The 24,778-nt window shown below is 50.1% G+C and overlaps 1 protein-coding gene across 1 annotated transcript in view; it reads right to left on the bottom strand.

Annotated features, from left to right (window-relative positions):
- MCPH1 (microcephalin 1) overlaps positions 1–24,778 on the bottom strand; it is a 229,417-nt gene that overhangs the window by 16,558 nt on the left and 188,081 nt on the right.

Below are 24,778 nucleotides of genomic sequence, written 5' to 3'. Positions count from 1 at the left end.
CTACACGCCCTCTGACACGTACCTCCATCCAGCTTCCCCCCGACAGGCCTGCTTTCACTGCAAGCCTTTTGGTACAACAATTCATGGCCATTTGCTCTAAACCCGAATTTCATTTCAAACTTTTCGACACACACACACCTGCCACCAACTGCCAGGAAAAGGAGTCTGGGCGGGGCATGTGGGCATTATTACAGGGCGGTGGAGGGTGGTGTGTTATTGTTTCCCTCTGAGGTGACCTCAGAAACCAGGTTTATCCATGTGGACTTAGAAGGTTCTGGCTAAAAATGATTAAAAGACAAGTTAAAAAAATCATAACTCATATCACTGTAAAAGGAACATTTAAGATGTGTTCATTTTATTTAACTCTGACAGACGCTATACTGGTTCAAAGGAGAAACATAACATATTTATAGATTAGAAATACTGAAATGAAGTTGCACATGGACCAAAATATTGGCTTTTCCGTGGGGTAGGGGGATATCCCCTTCACCAGACAGATTTCACTTCTAGCCCACAGACAAGAATCGTGTGCACTGACAGTAGGTCTTTACGGCCTAGGGTTGTGAAACAGCTCAAAGGCAATGAAAGCTGGAAGCAGACAACCTGGGGATGGTGTGGGGTGCGCGGGCTATGAAGTATAGCTTTCCAGTGAGGCGCAACTTTTTCCCCACAGAGCCCAGGACGCTTGTTTACCAAAGGAGATCATGGAAGAGAGGAGGATCAAGTGGCATTTACTGACAGCTCTGGACTGAAGGAGCCTCCAAAATGACAGGCCAGGCCAGTCGTCTGGGTGAATCTGGGGTGCAGCTCCCACTCTTCTCTGTGAGTGGCGGCATAAGATGATCATCACCCAGATGTGTATGTGGATGCAGGTGTACATACGTGACAGGGAGGCAGCCGGAAGGAGGCAGAAATCTCTCTCTGTCATGAGATCTTCGTTTGAACCCCTGGTTGCAGAGGATCAGTAACTACTGAAGGGTCTCAGTTAAGGCCAAGGAGCCACTGGCTCTGCTTTATAACATGTGGCCTTTGCGTTTGTGCCGTCATTAAAAAAGCTACACTGCCTTAACAGGTTAGCTCAGAACCTTCCAGCCTCTTCACACAGAAGTCAGTCAAGGGGGACCACACTGCTTACAGAGCAAAGCTGAGGGGAACCGCCCCCTGCCAACCCTGTGCTTCTAGCTTCAGTGACCCCCGGGTATTCGTCCCCGACCCAGACGTCTCCCCACCCTGAACCCCAAACAGGGGAGGGTGTTGACGGTTCATTTACTCCGGACGTGAGAGTTCACTAGCGATTCTGCTTTTCCCCCTGGGTAGAGCGCACCTTGAGTGTTAGTTTCCGCAGGTAGTTTTGAGCCATATGGGGAAAAGGAGGTACACATCCTTCACTGTGGAATTCTCATGGCAAACTATTTCCCGTGTTTGGGACCCGCAGCTCAGGGAGGCTGGCTTCTTCTGTTTTGCCTGAGATCACACACCACAGAATTGAGGGGTCAGGCCCCAAAGCCCTGGCCCTTCCCAGAACTTCACATGATCTCTGCTCCTTGTGGCAACAGAGGGACAGGAATACCCATCTGTGAAATGATGCCACACCTCTTCAGAGCTAAGACGCACTCTCCCACATTTTAGCAACCATAACCTAAGGACGGGGCTGACACCGCACCATGGGGTGTGGTTCTGATTGGCCAAATATACCACAGAACTCTCTAATTTGTGCCTTGGTGTTTTTCAATTCCCTGTGCTTAGGGTGGTTATACAAATCTATGTATGTTAAAACTTATCTGTACACCAAAAAGCCTCAATTTTTACGGTTAACTTAAAAGACAGAAAAACAGTTAAGAAGTACACTTTTTTAGCATTATGTTTGTCTACATCCCATTTTTCTTTCAAGGACAGTTTAAGTGCTTCGTCTGTGGAGGCTTTTCTGAAGGGCACTGCTCTAAAATCCTATCAAGTGCAGACTGGTCCACTGAACTGGAACTCAGCACGTACCAGTGGCCATAATCCAGTGGTGCAGAGAGGCCAGGCTCGCAGTGACGACAGTCGATAGGGCATCTGTAGCTGCTGTGGCTGCGGAGGTTTCGAGGGAGAGAAAATGCGTGACTGATGTGATGGTTAACGTGTCAGCTTGGGGGGGGGGGGGGCGGGGGCTCAGGGATGCCCAGAGGGCTGGTGAAACATGATTTCTGGGTGTGTATGTGAGGATGTCTCTGAAACTTCCAAGGCTTTTAGGGTCTAAATAGAACAAAAAGGCAAGGGAAGGGCGAATTTGTTTTCTCTGCTTGAGCTGGGCCATCGGAGCTCCTGGCATTGGGCCTTTGGACCTGGGCTGAACCTTCCTGGTTCTCCGGGCTGCAGACAGCAGGTCCTGCGAGTTCTCAGTCCCCGGAATCATGCGAGCCCACTCCTATAATCCATCTCCTCCTGCATGTCTCCGTGTGTGTATCTGTCTCTCGAGAACCCTTGTGAACACAGCTGAGTCAAGGAGGAGTGGGGCGGGCCAGGCAGAAGGATGCCTGCCGGAGGAGACGCGTCACATGGGAGGGTGATTCTGGGATCTTTTCCTTCATACTTTTCAATAATAAAAAGGTGACCACGTAGTTAAGAGAGCTGAAGATGCCCACCCCAGAAGACGTGGCTCACCCGCTCCCACGGAGCACACGCAGTGCCTGGCCCTGTCGCAGGGTCCAGGTAGGAGGCTGAGCCGGTGAAGTGTCCCCTCGGTGTGAGGACAGCTGCACCCGTGTCCCACGTGGCCTTGCACTTCATTGCTGAGCCCAGAGATGCACACGAGAGGGCCCGGGAGGAGAGAGGGGGCAGAGCCAGACCACGAGCCACGGTGGACGCTTTAGCTCAGCTGGGTACCTTCTGGCTGGGGGGCTGTCACAGAAGACAGCAGGGACCGCGAGTGCCGGGAAGGATCCTGGAGATGGCCTCAGCCACGGCTCAGCTCACCTTCACAGACGAGGAACCCGAGGCCCAGGAGATGAAGTTCCTTATCTGACGTCACAGCAGAGCTTGCCTGCACTGCCTAAGGTACAAAACCCTGGAACCGCTGCCCGCTACCCTACAGTCAGGGCTGGGTCCATGACGTAACCTGTTTATTCGTTTGTCTGACTGTCAGGCTACGTTACCAGGATACAGCAACGTAAGGACACAGTGTCTGCTTCCCCAGGACTTCCTAGAAATCACAGCAGGACAGGACACGTCACCTCACGGGATGGGAAACGAGAGCCGGGCAGGCTTCCCGGAGGCGGCATGTGATTTGGAGATGGGACAGGAGGATATTTGCTCAGGGAGGGGCGTGTGGGGCGGCGGTGTCTGGGCTCGCACACGCTGGCACGAACAGCTCCAGATCACTGGGGGGTGAAGCGCACGGGACCAAGGGCCTGGTGGGGGACCACCGTGACAGAAGCTCACTGTTAAAAGCCTGTAAGTCTGTACCAAGGTGAGGAGGCTGAGCAAGGAGGCACCAGACGGATCGTGATGCTACTGCATGACGTACGGTTCACGGGGAGCCACGGGAACCGCGGACACATCAGGGCACGAAATCCAGATGTTAGGAAGAGCATGCTGCAGACGGTACAGAGGGGCTCAGATCAGAGACAGACGACGCCAAGGAAGGGACTGCAGTGATTTCAGCAAGAAATGAAGTCAGGCAGGGCACGGGGAGTGGGAAGGGCATGGATTCTAGATGCAATGAACCTGTTTCAAGCTTCCTATTACTATGTGGGGTTAACAGACCCATGCACGCGTTTGTAGGGGTGCTCGGCTGTTGAGGTTCTAAAGGTTCCAATAAATAATGCCCCTCTTTCCCCCCGCCCCAGGTTCAATACCAGCCGGGAGACAGACACAGGTGTTTAACAGAGATCAAACCCACTTTCATCATTCATAAAGCCGGCTGGACACCTGGGCCTTAGACCTGCGGTGCGGTGAGTTTGCTGGCCCTGCCCAGAAGGAGGTACCCACAGGGTCGCAGCTGGCACTGGACCAACTGCAGGGGCTGTCAGCGTGACCCGCTCCTCTCTGCAAACCCTGCAGTGTGAGAAGCTGGTCTTCCTCTCCTGGGGGTGGGGGGGGGCAGAGAAGGGGAGGTGGCAAGAGACCATGGGAACACATGGGGCTCCTCTCTGACACCCACCCAGAAGGCAAATCTCTGAAACAGTGACTTGAGTGGCTCTCACTGTAACTCCCCCAGGCAGTTGGCCCCAGTGAAACCGCTAGCTCTGGAGGATACAGCTCAGAAAACAGATCCTAGTGCTGTTTCAAAGTAGAAAAAGGTAGACCCAAAGGCAACCATTTGGAAACACAAAATATAGTTAGAAGTTTCACCTCCTAAAAATGTCACTGCCAGGCTTCCCTGGTGGTGCAGTGGTTGAGAACCTGCCTGCCAATGCAGGGGACACAGGTTCGAGCCCTGGTCTGGGAAGTTCCCACATGCTGCGGAGCAACTAAGCCCATGCGCCACAACTACTGAAGCCCACATGTCTAGAGCCCGTGCTCCACAACAAGAGAAGCCATCGCAGTGAGAAGCCTGTGCACCGCAACGAAGACCCAATGCAGACAAAAATAAAAATTAAAAAAAATTAAAATGTCAGTGCCTACACTTGACCACATTAGGGGGACTGACTAGATCACAGGGAAAGTGAGCTGCCTGTGCCTGAGAAAGAACAAATGATGTCTGTCTGTGGTCCTGGGAAATTTTTACAAAGCTAAAGAAACAAACGGAACACACCTTTAACAATTCTGATATTTGCCTAAATCCCATAAAGATAAAGACAAGGTCTTCAAATGAGGAAACATGATGATCCCTAAAATGCTTAAGTTCCCACAATTTTCCATGTAAACCTGTCCTTCTCTCTGCAGCTTCCAGACCCCCCCCCCCCTCCCCAGCTCGGAACCTCTCACTTCTGACCTTTTGTTTCCGGGCTCCCTCTTACCTCCATGACCTCTCCTGTCCTCTCAGTTCCTAGGACCCCTCTTTCCTGGTGACCTTGTCCACGGCCCCTCACCCGAGCCTCAGCCCCGGGAGCTGCAGACTCTCCTCCCTCCCAGGCGCATGCCCCTGTCCTTCCGGCAGCCACTGCCTTCTCACGGTCACCCCCGTGGTGCCCTCTGCCCCCCGACCCAAGGCTTAACGTCCGTGGTCAGTGGCTGTAATCCCCTATGACGTCAGCCTTCACCCCCAAACGCGGTCAAAGCACAGCCCTGGTTAAACCCAGCTGCCAGCTGACCCTGCCCTGCAGCGGCGTAGCTGGAGGACAGCCACCCCGGCGGAGTCCACGCCCGCCCCTAAATGCAGCCGGATGCTGCTGTCCCTCCCCACCCCCCACCCCCACCCCCGCCCCGTCCCTCTCCTGGCCGGCTGCGTGCACACCTCGGCCCTGCAGCCCGGGATGGGGACGTCATGCCGGACATCCGTGGCTTCCCTGCAGCACGTGGTCCTGAGCGGATCCCGCGGCCCCTCCCAGGCCGAGGCCCCGCTCACTGTGGTCCTCCACGTCCCCGGCCCGTGTCTCTGCGCCCCCCCGCGGCGCGTGGCCCACACTGCCAGCCGTGAATCTGTCTCCTCCGCAGGCCCTCGTGCCGCTGGTGCCCCCGGCAGCTCTCCGCCGCACCTCGCTGGCGCCATCGGGGACACCACACGCCCTGGGTTTCTGTCCACTTCCCCGGCGGCTACTGCCGCGCAGGGTGTCTGCCTCCTTCCCGACGCTCCACAGCAAGGGCCGGGCTCAGGGCTCGGTCCTTCTCCCCCCGCACTCACCCCACCCTCGGTGACTCGAGCAGCCGCCGCGCCGAGGGCGTCCCCGCTCCCCTGCAGACCCCAGGCCCAGCTGCCTTCTCTTCGGGGCCCCTGGACGCCGCAGACCCCGTCCCGGCCCCTCCTCCTCGCTCGGGCCTCCATCTGCGCCTTCTCCAGCTCAGCTTTGGCCGGTCCACCCTTCCAGGCACCCCGGCCGGGAGCGTGAGGTCGCCTTGACACCTGCCACCTCCCATCGCGCGATCGGGACGCCTTCAAATACACGCGGACGAGGACGTTCTCGGTGCTGTGCTCTCTGCTCCAAGCCCGGCCAACGTCACCTCTTACCTGGACCAACGCCGCGTGCTTCTAAGTCAGACTCGCTTTCCACGCCAGTTAGGGAAGCCAAACTTACCCCCCTGGGGGGATCAGGGCAGCAGTGACCAGACAAAAAGGATTCCAAACAAGGGCAGCGCTCAGGGTGGGCGGGAGCCCGGAGAGAGTCCCAGCGGGTGGCAGGGCCTTCAGCCAGCCTGAAGGAGCAGGAAATGGAGAAGCACCGAGAGGAGACCGAGCATCCCAGGGGTGGGAAAGAGGGAGACACGGTGGGCAGGGGGGTGGGGCAGCGGAGCAGAGGACGGGCCGGCAGAGGACGGGCAGGGGCTGCTAGAGCAGATCCTCAGCTGAGGGAGATGGGGGTCTAGGAGTCCGGAATAGAATCTGCAGAGGATGCGTCAGAAAGGGCAGGTTCTTCTAAAAACAGCTACCATACGACCCAGCAATCCCACTACTGGGCATACACCCTGAGAAAACCATCATTCAAACAGAGTCATGTACCACAATGTTCACTGCAGCTCTATTTACAACAGCCAGGACATGGAAGCAACCTAAGTGTCCATCGACAGATGAATGGATAAAGAAGATGTGGCACATATGTACAATGGACTGTTACTCAGCCATAAGAAGGAATGAAACTGAGTTATTTGTAGTGAGGTCTAGAAACTGTCATACAGAGTGAAGTAAGTCAGAAAGAGAAAGACAAATACCATATGCTAACACATATATATGGAATCTAAAAAAAAAAGTGGTTCTGACGAACATAGAGGCAGGAGAGGAATATAGACGCAGACGTAGAGAATGGACTTGAGGACACGGGGAGGGGGAAGGGTAAGCTGGGACGAAGTGAGAGAGTGGCATGGACATATATACACTACCAAACGTAAAATAGATAGCTAGTGGGAAGCAGCTGCATAGCACAGGGAGATCAGCTCGGTGCTTTGTGACCACCTAGAGGGTTGGGATAGGGAGGGTGGGAGGGAGACGTGAGAGAGAGGGGATATGGGGATATATGTATAGCTGATTCATTTTGTTATACAAAGTGTTATACTTTGTTATACACCAGAAACTAACGCAACATTGTAAAGCAATTATACTCCAATAAAGATGTTAAAAAAAAAAAAGGGCAGGTTCTGGTGTGGAAGGTGCAGAGTGGGTGAGGGTCTGGATGAAGCGTCACAGAGCAGAGAAGTCAGTGACTCTAAGGTAGATCTCAGGAGACAAGAACTATCGATCGCAGCGTGCAGAGGATCGCAGAGGAAAGGGGAGCTCCTGATTAATTCTCTAGTCGGGCGAGCCTAAGGGCAGTGATTCCACTGGGAGAACTGGGCGGCACCGGGGAGCCGGCGGGAGGGTGAGGGCTCGGTTCTAGGTACGCGGAATCGGACGGGGTGGCGCGTCACCACGTCGGGGGCTGGGAGGACGGTTCTGGAAGGTAGCTCACAACTGGAGAGCTGGTCCAGCAGCCACCTGAACGGCGGGGACAGCAGAGCCGTGAGGGGATGGGATCGTTTCCTGCTTTAGCTGGAAGTTCAGAAGTTTGAGGTTTGGATGCTGTAATTTGTAACACTGTTAGTGAAACACTTTTAAGGAGGACTAGAAAGGGTTTTTGTAAGGAAAACCCATGTCTCATGTTCTCAGATTTGGGGAAACGGGCTAAGAGATACCTTAAATGACCTCAGGAACATAAGAAATGGGTTCTGTTGATTCCAGGCCGGCGAGACCCACGCGGAAGCTGATAAAAATCCTTCCTTCGGCTGGAAATGGTCTTAGAGGGCTGTATTTTCTGAGCAGATGATGTTAGTTTTTTGTTTTTTATCATGAAGAAAGAAGAAAGTCTTAAACCAGGGAGCTGGAAAGAAGGAAGGTAGGAGCTTTCCCCTCTCTGGTTAGTTTTGTCATCACTGAGAGGAATCTGATTTAAGGAAGATTATGGCTTTGGCCAAATGTTGAACTAGTAAGGCTGTAGAGACCAGCTAACTGCGTACCATGAGCCTTGACCCTAAACTCTGGGAGCGCTGGGACACAGAAGGTTTAGGGTACGTGAGGATAGTGTGTTCTAACCAGTAACTGAGAAGACGGTTTGAAAGGGTTAAGAAAAAGGTCAAAACCCGTGAACAAACACACCTAATTGTAATGAACAATTTCTTAGTTTCATTTCACCAGGGCTAGCGTTCCCCAAACCCCGTGACAGCAGAGCACAGAGCAGCCCTCGTTAGAGTAATTTTCCTGTAGGGTCTCGTATGTAGTTGTTCTGCCCTGTAATATATCTGCTTGTTTTACTATTAACATGTTTTAAATTACTTCTCAGTGAGTAAACATAACAAACACGAGAAAGACGGGGCACAGAGCTCCGTGTAAAGAGCACAGTTGCAGTAACATCTACAAGTGGTACAGTTCTCAAAGCTGCTCACGTTTACGATGAAAGACTCCAACACGAAAAGGATTATTCGAGTCCACCTTTTTCATGACTGGTAAGCAGAGCAAGGTAGGTGCACGGGACTGCATTTGAGTAAACTAAATGGGTGTGGAACGACGGGCCCAGGACCCTGATTCCCAGGTCCCCACTGGGGTGGCGCCCGGGCTGGGGGGGAGGAAGACGACGGGGATAAAACAAGGACACCCCCACCCCCACCCCCGTCAGATCCTTCTCTGCCACCGAAGCCTCGACCCTGAGCTTCAGTCTGTGCAGCCTGGGCGACTCCAGGGCTGCCCGGGGGTGGGAACAGGAGCCCACGGCCATGGAGTTAAGGTGCTCAGAAGAGTGTCTGGCAGAAGACGCCTTCACCCTGGCTGGATTCTCAGCAGCTTTCGACACTTGGAGACGTCCCCGCCCTGCTCTGAACCTCGTGTCACGTCCCCTTGGCCCTGGGACCCGTCACCCCTGGTTTTCTCCCTGGGCCCGTCCCCTGTCTGGGCTTGTCCTCCCCACCGGGCCATTAGGTCCCGAGGACGGCTCACAGCCCAGGCGGTTAGAGCCCTCCTGGCAACAGATGGCCAGCGATTCACTTCTGTCCTCGCTGCTGACCTTCCCTGAGCTCTGGGACCAGAGCGACGCCCCCACCCAGCTCTCTCTCTGAATGACTTACAGGCGCTATACACTGCACACGTCAAACCTAACGTAACTCAGGTCTTCATTCCCCAGCCCGGTCCCGTCAGATAACAGCGAACAGTGACTCAGAGCCTACTGTGCGCAGCCCCTCCAAGCGCTTGATGTGAATGAGCTCACTGAAGCCTTGTCACTGTTGCCAGTTCACAGATGAAAATAAGGTGCAGAGGGTACAGGGTCACACAATTAGGAAGTGAAGAAGCCTTGGAGTCTACCCCAGGCAAGCAGCGCTCGTCACAGTTACATCCCACGGCTTTCAGAATCTCGGGACGGAACCAGGAGCCGTCCCGGACCTCTCTCATCCCCTCACTTTCTGTATCCAGCTCATCACAAGCCTTGTGGGTTGTAGCATTCCAAGTCCAATCATTCGTCTTCACCACCACCATGAGCATCCTAGTAGAGCTTCAATAATTTCTGTTCCAGGTGACTGAAATAGCCCACGAGCTGGGTCAGGCATGCACCCCTGCATCCTTATCACTCACCATTTTTCTTTTTTAAAACTGAGGTATTCAATGCATACAGTTAAGTCCACAAAGTACACTAATCTTAAGTCACAGCCTAAGTTTTTACGTACGCATCTACCTGTTTAACCACGGCCACCAAGGTGGTGGTCTCCAGGCCTCAGGGGGCTCCCCCGTGCCCACCGCAGAGAACTCTGCCCCTGCTGCCTCCACTGACATAACCTCTGTTCTGAGCCCTGTCATCATGGATGCTTCCCGTCTGCGACGCGACCACAACAGTGGACGCGTGTGGCGCACACTCTTGTTTCTGGCTTCTTTTGCTCAACACGCTGTGTACACACACACACACACACACACACTCCCTCCTTCCCTCTCTCTCTCTCAAACCCTCCATCAGCTTCCCGTTACTTGGAGCAAAACCCAAAACGCCTAAATGCTTTCCATGGACCAGCCCCTACTTCTACCTGCAGCTGAATCTCCACCCTCCACCCCGCCTCTGTTCCGTCACACCAGTCTCCTGCCAGCCTCCTTCTGGCCACGGGGCCTTTAAACACGCTGCTCTGTCCTAAATGTCTTATAAATACTAACTTTTAGAACACATACAGATAGCCAACCGGCACATGAAAAGATGCTCAATGTCGCTAATTATTAGAGAAATGCAAATCAAAACTACAGTGAGGTATCACCTCACACTGATCAGAATGGCCATCATTAAAAAGGCTACAAATCATAAATGCTGGAGAGGCTGTGGAGAAAAGGGAACCCTCCTACACTGCTGGTGGGAATATAAACTGATACAGCCACTATGGAGAACAGTATGGGGGTTCCTTAAAAAACTAAAAATAGAGCTACCATATGACCCAGAAATCCCACTCCTGGGCTTATATCTCGAGAAGACTCTAGTTTGAAAAGATAACATGCACCCCAGTGTTCACTGCATCACTATTTACAATAGCCATGTAAATAGACATGGAAACAAGCTAAGTGTCCATCGACAGATGAATGGATAAACAAGATGTGGTACCTATACAATGGAATAGTAGCCATAAAAAAGAATGAAATAATGCCATTTGCAGCAACATGGATGGACCTAGAGATTATCATACTAAGTGAAGTCAGACAGAGAAAGATAAATATCATATGATATCACTTATATGTGGAATCTAAAAAAATGATACAAATGAACTTATTTACAAAACAGAAATAGACTCACAGTCGTAGAAAACAAACTTACGGTTACCAAAGGGGAAGGGGGAGGATAAATTAGGAGGTTGGGATTGACATATACACACTACTATATATAAACTAGGTAAACAACAAGGACCTACTGTACAGCACAGGGAACTCTACTCAATACCTTGTGATAACCTATAATAAGAAAAGAATCTAAAAAAGAATATATAACTGAATCACTTTGCTGTGCACCTGCAACCAATACAACATTGTAAATCAACTACACTCCAATAAAAAATACTTTCAATCCTCATAAAAATGTGATGAGGCAGATATTATTATTATTCCTCATTTTCTATACGAGAAACCGAAGACGTGGAGAGAAAGTAAGTTGCCTGGGGTCACAAAGCTAACAGGTATGGAGCTGCTGGACCATCCACCGGCCCTCGGGACCACACTGCTCCCCCTCGAGCTCGCCCAGGATGCGCGTACCTGTCACTCCAGGCGAGGTGCCTGGCCCAGGGGAGGCTCTCAATGACCAGCTGCATGAATGAATGGGCGTCAGCTCTTACTTTCAGATGACACAGCCCAGGTACCTTGTAGCTTACTGGTGGCCATGCGTGTGTGTGTGTGTGTGTGTGTGTGTACGTGTGTATAGGTACATGTGTATGTATTTATAATGCTGCAGGGGCACATTTTGTTGTTTTTGTGTGAGATGCCACTTGGAAGCTGAAGCTATAAAACTAGCCACGAGGCGACAGCTTTGCTACGAACTCACTTCTGTGGGACACATCCCCAGGCTCTGCTGCACAAGTCTGTGGACGTCTAACGTAACGCCTCTCCCATATAAGTCATCTTCCTTCCGTTCCTGTTTCTCTTACTCAGTCACTCAGTCTTAAGACTTCGGGAACACCTCTGATTTCTCTCTCTACCTGCAACAACTCCTGTGTCACCTCCGTGCAGTGCCTGTCCCCGGAGGCCAAGGGACACGGGGAGGCCAGAGCAGGCCGGGCTCCAGGAAGAACCGGCTGCCAGTGAGGCTCTCGAGTGGCCTCGCGTGAGACCTGAAATCTCTGAAGTCTCAGCTTCTGCAAGTGTAAACGGTCATCCTGTCTACCTAGCAGAAACGCTGGAAGGCAGGGTGAAAGTCGAGCCAGCACAACGCCTGGCTCCCAGGGAGCTGCTAACAAACGCCAGCTGTCGCTCTACCACCTTAGTTCAGGCCCTGCTTCCTCTCTGGATGGTGTGTCCCCGGGAGCAGGGCGCCTAGGAGTTCGGTGGGCATAACTGGCCGGCTAGTGGTCCCGTTCGTGGAGATTAGGGAGGCAGCGGTTGTTCAAACGGACAACTGAGATTTTAAATGGTAATCCGCGTTTGCTGAGCATTTACATACAGGACATTTGTTAAACTATTCCAGCTGTGTCCCGCAAAGCATCCCATTTTAATTGCTACAAAAATCCTGGGAGGCAGAGACCATCATGAGCCACATTCCACAGTCGGAAAACCGGGGTTCTGAGGAACGTGGCCAAGGTGCCGCGCCGGCAGGTGGAGGGACGGACACCCAAACCAGACGCGTCGTAACAGACACAGAGTCCTTCACTGCATGAATGCCCTTCGCCGCACCATGTACTGCTTTAAATGACACCCCTGCACCACCCAGGGAGGACCAGCAAGCTCGGAAGCCCAGAGTAGGGCCGTCGTTGCACGCCCATCAGTCCTTGTGATAGGAATTATCTGAGGATGCTCAGGTCTTCTATTCTAGAGCCATCTTTGTCCTTCAGATAAGTCGGAAATCATGAAATTTCCCTAGTCCAACCCGGAGCTTGATTTCCTCGCTAACGTGGGATTGGGCTTTACGAAGATCGCACGCGGACTCCCAGCTTCTCATCCCGAGGCCAGGTGACGTCTCTGTCCTTGCCCTTCTCACCGTCACACAGGAGCCTGAGAGAGTGCCTCGTACCCGACGGGCCCCGCACAGCGCGAGGGCGGGGCAGGGAGCTGCCCGGGGTGCCGTGAGGGAGACGGAGGCAACTGGGGCTCGGAGCCTGCGCTCCAAGAAAATCACAGCACCCCCGGGGGGTTAGAACAAGATCCATGTCCTTAAGGAACCTCGCGTTGCCCAACGTGCTGAGCGCATGGCGGAGAACGCAGTCTGCACGTGAGACGGCTGCCACGCCCTGTGCACGCGATTCCCCACGTCTGACTGGGGACGGGTGCAGTTCCTATCGGTGGGGTGAGACGACCTGGTGGCTAGTCACCCTCACGTCTGCGTCGATTTGGGAGAAGTGGAAGCAGGCAGCTGTAACAGTCTGGCAACGGGGAGATCAGAGCACTACCAAGCAAGGAGACTGAAGACCAGTAAAAACGGCGCGAATGCCTTCAGGAATCCTTAGGGTTCTTGGCAGAAAAAGCCTCGGGCAGAAGCGTGTGTTGCCAGGCATGCAGTATGGTTTCTATAAATCTCCGTTGGTTTTTGAAATTTTAGCATTATTTTCTATCCTTTTCCAGCTTTATTGAGATACAGCTGATACGCAATCAGAGGTTTTCACACTACAATGTTTTAGAAAAACAGTTGAGAGAAATTCCGAAGAATTTAAACAAAAAAACCAAAACAAACAAACAAACAAACAAACAAAAGAGAGATGAGGGTAGAGGAGAGGCATATACAGAAACCCTTGGTGTTGGCGCACCTGGCCCTGGCAGAGACGGGTGACATCTCTCGGTTGTGAAACTCCCAGTAAACATAAAATCCGAAAAGATGAAAGGCACACCCAGCGTGAAGGCTCCACTTTCCTAAGACATTTTCCTCAAATTCTCATTTTGTGCAGACCGAGAAATAAAGTGCCCAAGGAGAATCGCCCCGGCTTAGCTTTCCCCAGAGTTACACACGAATGAGCCTTCCTGTCTGCCCCTCACAACAAACCGTGGTTTAAGCAAAGGCAGAGGCATTTCCCCCTCACTTTTACTGAATTAAGACGACCGACACTGGAGCTCGGCGCATGCCAAACTTGGATTTTTTCAAAGCGTCATTTGAGTTTTAAAAGCTACATAAGTGATGGGAACATAATCGTCTAGGGAATCCACAAGTAACTTTTTAAAAAGTCATAAATCTGGATTTCATGCCTCATAGTTTTCAACAACTGCAAGAAATAGGTCAAAGCTTGGAACACGGTGGGCTCTTTCCCTCCCGTGTCTGAGGGCTGGCTGCCCCGGGCCTGCTCCACACGCTTTAGTGGCGAGAACATCGGCTTTCAAGCTGTACTTGGTTCTGAATTGCTTTTCATTGCTCTAACGCTCATTTAAAGGAAAAAAAATCGTGATAAAATACACATGGAAATAACTCCTTGGCTTTGTAGAACTTCTTAATTTGATCCTTTAAAACTTGTCAGGTAGTTGGCAAGAAATTTGCAAACTTATAAAAACACTAGAGCAAGTCCATAGTGTAGTTTAAAGTTGGGGGTTCTTGGCAAAATTTTGGAAAGGGCTGAAAAACCAACCCCGCGGGCAGGGCTCTGTAGGTCTTGATTGTACGGGGCAGTCTAACTCGGGCTGCGTGGTAGCATCACTTGGGGAGCTTTAAAATACTACTGCAAGGGCTTCACCCCATGGCAATCAGGTCAGAGCACCTGGCGGGTGGAGGCCTTGGCCTCCGGAAGTTTTAAAGCCCCCTGGGTGACTCTGGTGGGCTGCTGGGCTGAGACAGGATCATAACCCTGGTTCTTAAACTGGCCTGCATCCTACAGACCACCTGGGGAGTTTTAAAAATACCAGTGCCCGGGTCCCAATCCAGACATTCTGATTTCACTAAAGAGCTGTGGCCTGGGTAGCAGGAGTTGAAAAAAACACACACCCGCCCCAGGTGATCCTAATGGGTGAGAACCATGTATTATAATCCCAGAGGCTCTGCAGAGCGGGCGGCTTCACCCTGGACGGGCCCGTGTGCAGTTCCAGCGGCCACAGGCCGAGAAGCATCTGCACTAAATACGTAGCAAGTGGGCACTAGTCGCCCTGCGTTGACCCATCGCTCAAAGAGGAATAAAATACGGTCCACGACTCAAAAAGCTTGAAGGAGGAGGCGGGAGAAATCCTGACATTAAAGCAGTTCAGCCAGTGCGATGTCCATTCCAAGGCAAATCAGCACCCGCCCAGAGATGAGCTTCCTTCTGCAGAGCTCCGTCCTCCGCTCTCGCCGGGGTGTTCTCTCTGGGTCGTCCTTCCTCTCCTGCCCAGGCGTCCTCAGGCCCGGGAGCCAGGCTCTCTGCCGGCAGCAGGCATGGTCTGGGGCTGGTCGGTCAGGGGTCCAGGGCTCTGACCTGCTGCCCCAGCCTGGCAGGTAGGCCCGCCCTCCCTGCAGCTCCGGCCAGCCCTCACCTCCCGGGACTGCCTGACCAGGGCTGGTATCCACCTGGCTGGCCCTCCTCGTCCAGAGCCCGGCCGAAGTCCAGCTTCTCGCGGGCATACTTGGTTGCTTCCCTGCCAAGCGCATCCTGGACGGGACCCAGCTTTGTGACACGGGCCTCCTGGTTTCCCATGGCTGTCAGTCCTTTTTTGGGGTTTGTTTTGGTCTCCACGTTTTCTCCCCCCCCGAGGTAGCTGCGTGCCATGCTGCCGCTCCCTGTGGGGACAGAAGAGGCGTTTGCTTCTGTCCCCTCCCTGGGGTTGACCATCACTGGCCGTCTGACTAGGGAAGTCCTCTAACTAGAGCACCATGGCGTTTTCATAGAAAGCGACCGTGGCACCTGACGCAGGTCAGGTGTTTTAATGAAGCTTTTATTCAAAGCCATATTTTGGATTGAGATTTATGAAATGACCTACTGTGAATTTTATTTTTAGGTCAACTTATATCCACCATTCATTCTTAGTTCACTTTAAAATCCACTATTGTGAGTTTGCAGGTTTGAGTTGAGATGGATTTGTTTTCTCAAAAGGTCCCTTCCCCTCTTCTTTGAGGGTTGCTAGATGGTTTAGGTATTTTATTCCACATACAGATAAATGAAAGAACTTTGTCATTTGCAGGCTTCAAAAACCTATCTTTCCTTATGCTTACCATCAGGCATATTCTTCAGAGTATGAGAGAATATAGCAGCTTCCAGAATCTTGGAGTGCTATTGGATTTAGCAATTTGTGGGCTGCCGACAGGCACCAGTGAACTTACCAAATATTTAAAACCTTGCTTACACATTTTTTCCTATTAAAATAAAACTTACCAATCTAGATTTATTTTTTTACAAAGCAAATTAACATTTTTTATTTTATGGAAACAATTTAATTCCCAATGCTTAAAAGTGAAACACGACTTCTCTATATCCTTCGAATGACGGCACAGGCCAGTGTCCACAGACCCCTTCCCTTCCAAGACACAACGTGGAAGGCAAACGTCTCCCTTCAGAGGCCAGCAGGCGCGGTCCAGCTGCTCAGAGCATAAGAGGATTGTTTCAGAAGATACTAGGGGTTTGCTGCGTTACGCCGGGGGTTTAAGCATTGTTCACATCTGTGATTTATTTGCTGCTGAGTCTCTGGTCAGAAATGCAACCCGGGCCGTAACATCTTTCTGATGATCTGCCTTGTTGTGTGGTTTCTGGGAACAAGTCACAGCAAAAGGCCAGGGGCCCCCTGCTCTTAAGTTTCAAAACAATTATCCCTGGGCTAAACAAGTTCTTCTTCAATGGATGTGAAGCCCCCAGTGGCGTAGGGGCCTAGGGAGGGAGGAGAAGAAGGGCAACTGAGAAACTCACAGGAAGGAGAGATCCCTTCAGGATGTCAACAGTTGGAAAAAGGGATAACAAATGTCCCAAACATGATGATGGCTCTAGATTTTAGGAGCCCAGGAAGAACGGGGGCTGGGTGCCGGGAGGCCGGGCTTCCTTCTGGTTCTCTGCTCACAGCCGGCCACAGGGTCATGATCCCGACGCTTCACCTGACCCTGCATTCCTTACGGGGGGGGCGTAAGCATGACAAGGAGTGATCGGCTTCCCAGGAAACAGCACAAGGGGCTGCAGCTGGTGGAACGACTTCTCCAGGCTTAGTTCTCACCTATAACGTGGGGCGATGGTGCCGGATAAGTTCCTAATTCTCTCTCGTGTGGCTGTTTTGGATTCGATGGTTCCTTCTGATCGACTTCTTTGCTGTTACTTCTTTGTACTTATAGCGACTCATTTCATCCCCCAGCTAATTCCAAAAGCTTCTACTGCACTTAAGTTTATAATTCTCAGAAGTTCTGTCCGGATTACAAAAATATGCTGGGGAATTCAGGTGCTCACTGGAACGTTCCATCATACTGTAACCCACTCAAGCTAATAGTCCTGGAGGTATATTACAGAATTACTTTTTTTCCCTTAAATTCATCACTTGGGTACTGGAGTCCCTACACAGACCAGATTTGAACGGTCTTGTTTCTGGCTCCTCTTTCAAAGGCTTTGCTTTTGGCTAAAACACTGCGGGCTAGTGGGCGCACACATCCACTGGCCTTGGGAAGAGCTGTCACTGGGAAGCACAGTATGGCAGCCATGCGATGCCTGTGGCGCCTGCCACTGCGTGTGCGGCTGCAGCGGCAGGCAGTGGGGATGGCTGAGCTGGGGGGCCGGTCCAAGGACCAGGACGCCCAGGTCTCCAGCCCAATCATTACAAAAAGCCCACTGACTTCAATGGAGATTGAATACGAATACCTTATCACACCTGCTTTTAGTGTCCAGCAGAATCACCTGCATACGGAATAGTGACTGCGCCAAGTTCAGGAAGGAGAGTGACTCGGGACGGGTTCAGAGTTATCGGCAGCCTACTGCCCATCTGTTTGTTGGAAACCCAGCCCAACCTTGTAAATAAGTCATATCTATGTAACTTACTGAAGGTGAGAGATGCTTCCACGCCCAACCCCCCGGCCCAACACCGCCCCCCCCCCCCCCCCCCCCCCCCCCCCCGCCAATGTCTTCACCATCAATTACATCTCACAATGCAAACGTCCCTGGCGCAGGGCACATGCTGCCTTAAATTCACGTGAACGCGTAAACCACCAACGGTCTCATTTTCTGGCAATGCGTACGTGCTTAATTTATTCTTTTATGATTAGCTTTTTTAAAATGGACTCTATTGAGGTATAATTTACAAAGGATAAAATGGTCCCAGCTTGGACGCACAGAGGCTGTTGCTTTTGACAGGCGTACACACCCATGCAATCACAGCTCCATCAGGGTGGGCGTGTTCGCGTCATCCCCAATGTCCCCTGTGTCCCTTTGCATTCCTTGCTGCCCCCACCCCTGGACCACCACGGGCCAGCAGACTAGTGTGGCCTGTCCTTGAAGGTCACGGAAAGGGAAGGACACGGCCCACGCGCTGTGACCGCCTTCGCTGGCTCGGCACAAGTGTTTGAGATTCAGCTACGTTGCTGTTTGCTCCTTTTTACGGTCGTATTTATTGTTGTGCTGTTGGATGAACATACCATAGTTTTCATGCATTCACCAGCTGATGGACATCTGGGTTTTTCCAGCTATTAGATATTATGAATAAGGCTGCTATGAACAGTTACAAATCTTTTTGTTGACAGATGCTTTCCTTTCTCTTGGGTAAATACCTAGAAGTGAAATTCCTGGGTCATTTGCTAGGTATACATTGAACTTTAGTAGGAAACTGCTGACAGTTCTCTACAGTGTTTTACGCTCCTGTCAGCAAAGTATGAGTTCTAGTTGCTCTGCGTCTTCGCTGTAACTTGGCATTTTAGTTTTGGCGTTAATTTGTCCGTAGTGGGTGAGTGTGGCCATAGCTCACTGTGGTTTTAATTTGCATTTCCCAGATGACCGATAATGTTTAGCATCTTTTCATGTGCTTTCTTTGTCATGGATATAACTTCTTTTGTGAGGTTCTGTTCTTACAGCTTGCCCATTTTTAAGAAATTGGATAGGCTTTAAGAATTCTTTATACATTCTGAATTCAAGTTCCTTTTCAAAAACATGGACTATGAATGTTTCTTCCCTGTCTAGAGCTTGCCTTTTCATTTTCTTAATGGTGTCTTTCAAAGAACATAACTTCTCATTTTCATGAAGTCCAACTTACCAATTTTCCTTTTATGGTCAGTGCTTGTGCTTGGGTTTGTGTCCCAAGAAATACACAACCCAAAGGTCATGAAGATTTTCTCCTACATTGTTTTCTAGAAGTGTTTTCAACCAGTATTTTTTGACGAAAGTGTAAGGTATGGAAACCTCACTAGAGACCAGACATGGAACGGGGAAGAGGAGGGAAAAAATAAGAAGAAGGATGAGAAATTTGGTGACAAAACAGAGCTGGCCCTCTTGATAAGCAAACATATTAATGGAATCATGAAAATAAGCACAGTCCTATAAACCCCAAGACCTCACAGAAACAGGCGTATCCTAAAGGAGAATCAGGAGGCAGTAGGCACTTATCACTTTCTGATTTTTCTTCCTTTAAAAAAAATGTAGAGTGAATTCATTCCCGGAGAAACTGGGAGAACACAGGCTGCAGGCTATTGCTTGGGAAGTGCCACAGCTGCCTCGGCTTATAACACACTCGATACACACAAATATATATAAACATATACACGCATAAACATACACACTCGATACACACAAATATATACACGCATAAACATATACACACTCGATACACACAAATATATACAAACATACACGCATAAACACACACACACTCGATACACACAAATATATACAAACATATACACGCATAAACATATACACACTCGACACACACAAATATATACAAACATATACACGCATAAGATTTATTTTTTTACTTCAAGACCATGCTTGCTGGGCCATATTTAGCTTACCGCTTGTCTTAAAATAATCAAAATGGAATAGATTCCAACAGCACAAACAAGTCTCCTCGAGAGGGTAGTGAGAGGTCAGCCCCAGGGGCAGAGCTGGGCCAAGTGGTGACTAAGAGGGAGGGAGATAAGATCTGTCTACAAATACCTGGAGGCTGTAAACAACAAACGAGCTCACAACAAAGGCGGCCCAGGAATTCGCTGTGCCTTCAGGAAAGGAAGCAGACAGGCAGGGGAGCCCTCCCACTGGCGCGCGTAAGCCCGGCCCTCCTCCCCCAACTCCCGCCCTCCCGGCCATTCTCCCCAGCTCCCTGGCGCTCTTCATCCCCTTTGCAGGGCCACCATCTAGATCATGGTTTCACATGACACGTGGCTGTCAGGCCACCTCCCATCAGGGCTCTCAGATCTAACTTCATCTGCCTTCACTCCACTGCCCAGAAATCCTCACAAAAACTGTGGAGACCACGTTCCTCTCTGGCTCCAAACGCTGCAGATAAAAGTATAAGGACCTTGGCAGCGACATTGGTTTGGTCTTCAGGCCTCTACCATGTGGCCCCTGGAGACCTTCCATCCTTCCCAACAAGCACCTGTCCTGAATCTCTCTGCTCAAGGAGACTGGCCTTCCAGACCTCGACCCGTATAGCACCCACTGCCATGTCACCCCCTTCCAATCGGATTCAGTTTTAACCCAAGATATTATAGGTGTCTTCAACATATGATGCAGGGGATTAAAAAAAAGAAAGCAAATATGTGGACCTTGCTTTCAAGAAGCTCATAATCTAGCAGTAAGACACATACATAAACAATTAATTATAACTAATTAATTAATTATATATGAATTATCCTTTTTATACTATAGTATTTATACTGGTGATAGGAAAACAATACTGTAAAACCATAATAGAGGGTGAAATTAATTTTTCCTGGAAGGTCTGCTTCCCAGAAAGGCTTGTCCCAGGATAATCAGGAAAAGGATGTGTGTGTGCGTGTGTGCGTGTGCGTGTGTGTGTGCGTGCGTGTGGTGTGATGGGGGATGCTGATGGTGTGGCCTGGCAGGGGAGAGACGGACACACACAGCTTGGTGTCAGGCATGGTAGTGGGTCCCGGGTAGGCAGCTGGCATTGAGGGGCAGGGAGGCAATGGATGGTGGGAAGGTGGGCTGAGAACAAGTGTTGGGAAAGGTCTTGAATGCCTTGTTGCAGAGTTTGAACTTGATCTTGCAGGCAAAGGTAAGTCACCTGAAATGTAACATGACGAGATCTGTGTTTTCCAGAGACGCATCTATAAGGACAGAAAGCAGCGACAGTGGAAGTGGAGGGAGAAGGCGTCTGGAAGACACAGCTGGCGTGCCCTGCAGCCCCCGGGGGTTAAAGACGACTCCCGGGTTTCTGGTGTGTGTGGCTTGCAGGGCTACAGATGCAGTTCCGGGAGCCCCTCCTTCCCGGGGGACGCAAGTCCACGTCTCTTCCTCGTCACCTCTTAATGGCCATTTTCTCTCTCTCTGCGTGGGCGCATTCAGCATTTATGGACTGACACTCCCTGCTTTTCTCTCACCTCAAGGTTTGCTCATCCAACTGTGTTAACAAGCACCGTGCTGCACTTTTTCCAGGTGATACCTCTGTTCAGCAGTGTAGCCAAGGTGGAGATTAAGTCTTAGCAACACACCCACCTTTAGGTGGGGGGTCTGTAGCTGTAAAAGCAACCAAAAAGCATCTTGGGGGTGGGGTGGGCTTCCAGACCTTTCCACATTGCCTCATAGCATTTTTGGAATTATCTTATGTATCTCTTGCATCGTTTATCGATCCAAACAATGTTAAAAAGAAAAAAAAAACTGTATTTATACAAACTCAGAGGGGTGTATTACTTTCATTTCATAGCAATATTGTTTTGTTCAGTGTTATTCAGTCAATGAAGAAAAAAAAAACCACCTAACCAAAAGAAGTCTTTCCACGCAGAACCATAAAGTTTCTGCCTTGTCACATTTAGTGTCAGGCGAGTGTAAAAGCAGGAGATGAGACATTGCAAGCCCAGACCTTCCTGCGGGACGGAGGATTTGAGGTCCCGCTCAGTGCAAGCCGGATGTGCACGTCAGGGTGATGTCCACGATACTGCGGTCTCGTAAACGTGCCCAAGGCGGCAGGCTTGCAGACTTCAAAAGGAGGTACTGCCTGGGTTGGAAGGCGAGCCAAAGACCTTAACAGACACCCCATCAAAGATGGTCCTCAGATGGCAAAGGAGCGTATGAAAAGATGCTCCGCATGGTGTGTCATCAGAAAAATGCAAACTAAAACAACAGTGAGGTAGCACTGCACGCCCATTCGCATGACCGAAATCCAGGCAAATCCTTGTCACCAAATGCTGACAGGGGTACGGGGCAACAGGAACTCTCACTCACTGCTGGTGGGAACGTGAAATGGTGCAGTCACTTTGAGAGACAGTTTGCTGGTTTCTCATCAAACTAAACACACTCTTACTGTCCAGTCCAGCAATCACACGCCTCGGTATTGATCCAAAGGAATGGAAAACTTATGTCCACGCGAAAACCTGCACACGAATGCTTGTAGCATTTGGCGTTCATAATCGCCAAAATTTGGAAGCCATAATATCCTTCAGTGGTGAGTGGATAAGTAAACTGGGGTACCTCCACACAATGGAATATTATCCAGCACTAAAAATAGATGTGCTATCAAGCCATGAGAAGACACGGGAGAACCTTAAATGCATACTTCTGTGTGAAGGAAGCCCATGTGAAAAGGCTATATACTGTATGATTCCAGCTCTGTGATATTTTGGAAATGCAAAACTATGGAGAGAGTGAAAAGATCAGGGGTTTCCAGGAGTTGGTAGGGGAGTGAATAGGTGGAGCACAGAGGTTTTTAGGGAAGTGAAACTACTCTGCACGATACTATAATGATGGATACACGTATCCAAACCCATAGGATGTACAACACCAAGAGCAAACCCTAATGTGAACTATGGGCTCTGGGGGATGAGATGTGTCAATGGAGGGCCATCAGTTGTAACAAACGTACCCTGGTGGGGATGCTGTTAACAGGGGGAGTCTGTGTGTGTATGGGGACAGGGGGTGTATGGGAAACCTCTGTACCTTCCCCTCAATTTTGCTCTGAACCTAAAATTACTCTTAAAAAGAGTCTTAGTTAAAAACAAAAAGAGGAGCGGCACAGCTGCTTCTGGGAGGGGTACCACTTGGTTAGCACCTGCCCCTTTTCAAAGCCCCCTGTCCCACCGTGTCTCTGCATCTTTCTGAGGTGTCTTTGAATGGATAGCGCATCTGTAACTGTCCGAATTTAGCAGAGGGCTGAGGCCCAGGCCACACAAGTTAGAGAAGGACTGGGGATCACCGGCAGGAATCCTGACTCCCAGGCATTCTCTGGGGAACCCGCCCTGCACTCCTTGCGAAGTTGCCCTGGAAGCAGCACCTGGCTTGTCAGTGCACCAGCGAGTTTTCATAAAGCTGAGCTCTTGCCAGGGTGGCTGCAGCTTCTGCATGTTTTAAAACACCATCCCGGCCTGATCTTTCAGAAAAGGGTGGGAAATTAAACCTAAAGATTTCTGTGTCGACACAAACTCAGCTCAAGTCATTCCTATAAGGTGTTTTTTTTTTTGTTTGCTTTGTTTTTTAATTTATTTTTGGCTGTGTTGGGTCTTCGTTTCTGTGCGAGGGCTTTCTCTAGTTGTGGCAAGCGGGGGCCACTCTTCAACGCGGTGCGCGGGCCTCTCACTGTCGCGGCCTCTCTTGTTGCGGAGCACAGGTTCCAGATGTGCAGGCTCAGTAGTTGTGGCTCACGGGCCCAGCTGCTCCGCGGCATGTGGGATCTTCCCAGACCAGGGCTCGAACCCGTGTCCCCTGCATTGGCAGGCAGATTCTCAACCACTGCGCCACCAGGGAAGCCCTCCTATAAGGTTTTAATACTAGGAATCAAATTGCTATCTAGCTTCTGCTATTAAATGTTTACTAAACAATAGCAAATAGAACATGAATCCACAATGCTTTTCATCTTTATTCATCTCAAATCCATTCCCCTGACCAAGGGCTGCTTTAGCATTGAGGTAAATGTTTGTTTCACTTTGTTTTCCCTTATGTTGTACATAGGTGGCTACCAAAAATGCATATATACAAATGTATAAGGAGAGAATTCCCCCCTTCTTTATTTACTTAAGTCTTGATAGCGGATATATATTTTTTAAAGTATACAATCTCTAATTGAATCTCTATGCAATTTCCTATACCCATCCAGTCCCACTGCTTAAAAAATACCAAAATGAAGATAAAAAGTAAATCCAGGGGAAAACTACCAGGAGACTATTTCCAACAACAGATGACTCAACGAGCACCTGAGAATTTGTTGTACTTGTATGTGCCGAGGTTCTGAACTTCCTGTTTCAATAAAATACCAAACAAGTTGTGTTTCCTTTATAAATAAGCTATTACATCAAGCCCTGTTCCTATAATTTCAGGTTTTTGTCTCCATTCCAACATTTTCTTTGGCAAATGTAGAAACATTCTAATTAAAGTGGAGAGGAAAACAAGCATCATTCATCACGATAAGAATAATGCACAAAAGCACATCCTCGTTTTTTCATTCTTTCGCGAAGTTATGCTGCACTTTGAACAGTGTGGGGCTGGCGTCATGCAGTCCCAGGCTAATTCCCAGGTAATGACTTGAAGCAAGCCTGAGTCACTGGAGAATGGAATTAATTCCAAAGGTATCAATAATTCCTGTCACAAGCTTAACATTCTCTTAAAAATATCCTTCCGGGCCGAAGAGGAAGGCATTCCTTTAGGTAATCACGTAACAACATCAAGGTTTTCTTTTTAAGATTCCGAGATTAGAAGAGGCCTTCCTATTTATAACCACGCAAGCCCAAGTTGAAAGGAATATTCTCATTTCCCAGGAGTCTTTAAGTGTTCACGTTTATCAAAACTTTTAAAAGCCAGATATTCGCTCTAAGAAGTACCATCTAAATAGGTGCAATGCTTTTTAAAATGCATGGTTGGGTCACAGTTAGGATCTTCTCACTGCTTTCCTGCTTCTCCCCAGTTAAGTAGGGTGTCTGTGTGTGTGTGCGCGCGCGTGAGAACACCTGTGTACACATGTATGCCTTTTATGCAAATGAGAGCCAAAGCTCCTTTTCTTTTA

The sequence above is a fragment of the Delphinus delphis genome, chromosome 21 (assembly GCF_949987515.2).
Source record: "Delphinus delphis chromosome 21, mDelDel1.2, whole genome shotgun sequence".
NCBI classification, from domain to species: Eukaryota; Metazoa; Chordata; class Mammalia; order Artiodactyla; family Delphinidae; genus Delphinus; species Delphinus delphis.
This window is presented reverse-complemented; position numbering and strand designations above follow the sequence as displayed.